We start from the raw sequence: 1,481 nt of genomic DNA on the forward strand, positions 1-1,481 counted from the left end.
TTTTTTAATTTTTTTCTTGATCTTAGTCAATATTCGAACATGATTTTGCTCATAAATGGACCCAATTAACTGAAGTGAGGTAGAAAATCCGGGACGGACAGCCTAATCGACGAGGCCCGAAAGAAGACCCTGGAAGAAGAACATGGAATCTCACGAATGGGAAACAACAAGAGCAGTCAATCCCATTCCATAGCCCCTACCAGCCCAATTGATAGAGGCCCATATAAACACCTCACGAATAAAGCAGGTAAAGCCTTAACTGATAATTGCAGGACTTTACCCCAAAGGGAGCCCTTCCAGAAATTCTCAAAGGCCTGGGCCAAACCCAGACCCAAGAGGGGGTTTGGAAATAGTTTTCAACCAGCAATAGACGCGCCTCGGTTAGAACCTCACTAGCTGCGTCATTGCCCCAAGCGCAAAGATAAGTTTTGCTGTCCTTCTAGTCTCCTTTTTGTACCCATTCTCGTAGCCCTCGCCTATTCCTTGGCCGATGTGGGACATAAAACGAGAACTTGGCTGTGCTCTGTAACGTGCCCCACTACACGTACAGTTATGACGTCCACGTCCTTACATATACATGTTCTTATCTAATTAAAGCATGCATCTAATTTACATCTTAAACAGTCCACAAGATTCTGATTTTAGGGCGCTAATTAATGGCATGTGACACTCTATTTGTGAGAGAGAAGGGTCTGAAAAAGTTGGAAGATCATCAACGTAACATTGCTCTCGGACACCTTCATTAATAATATATTCCTAGGTATTGCGTGTTTCATTAGGTAAAAAGAAAAGCCAATAGAACCTTCAGAAGTTATATTCGTCTCCTTTATTATTGTGTTTCATGTTTAAAGGATTTCAGTTCATACTTAGGATTCTACAAAATTTTTAGTATGTGCATGTTGTATAGAATCATATGACAGTTTTTGAATTACACACAACAAGTGACATCAAACCAACCGAGAGAAAAATTTAAACATTTATTCATCTGTATCTCCAAAACCAACTCCCTCAAACGTATATACTCCCATGTCTTCCGTATAAGTGATTACTAGGATTTGAATCTTAAGTCATAAAGGCAATACTTCTCTTTGGACTTATTATTTTGTTATTTACATTGTAGTTCCGTGTGTATTGGATTTGGGCCTAATTCACAAAAGGTCAACCAGATGATCTTATGGTATCTTTTACTACTTTCTCATAATTCTTCCACTTATTCCCTTCACTCTTTTTATGCAGTCCTACGATATACAAATACAATTTCTGTTCCATTCCTCATTTCATGCGTCTTGGCTCTGTTTTATTATAGTCCATTTCTGTACATCTAGAATATGCTGAACCAAAAAAAAATGAATATTTTTAGGGAATACTCGAGCAAAGAAGAAATGGATCTCGTCTCTCTCTTGGACGAACCATATAGCCAAGAAAAATCATGAACTAGAATAGAAGAGCTTGCCACACTCATGAGTAAATATTTTGTAGTA

At 38.3% G+C, this 1,481-nt stretch overlaps 1 non-coding gene across 1 annotated transcript; it reads right to left on the reverse strand.

Annotated features, from left to right (window-relative positions):
* Positions 1-272: 272 nt before the first annotated feature.
* Positions 273-423, reverse strand: LOC114760367 (U4 spliceosomal RNA). Its single transcript, XR_003742044.1, has one exon. It is a non-coding gene; the product is annotated as a U4 spliceosomal RNA (small nuclear RNA).
* Between the last annotated feature and the right edge of the window lie 1,058 nt (positions 424-1,481).

The sequence above is a fragment of the Neltuma alba genome, unplaced genomic scaffold, assembly GCF_004799145.2.
Source record: "Neltuma alba isolate B1F8T4 unplaced genomic scaffold, ASM479914v2 tig00010970_pilon, whole genome shotgun sequence".
Classification (NCBI taxonomy): Eukaryota; Viridiplantae; Streptophyta; class Magnoliopsida; order Fabales; family Fabaceae; genus Neltuma; species Neltuma alba.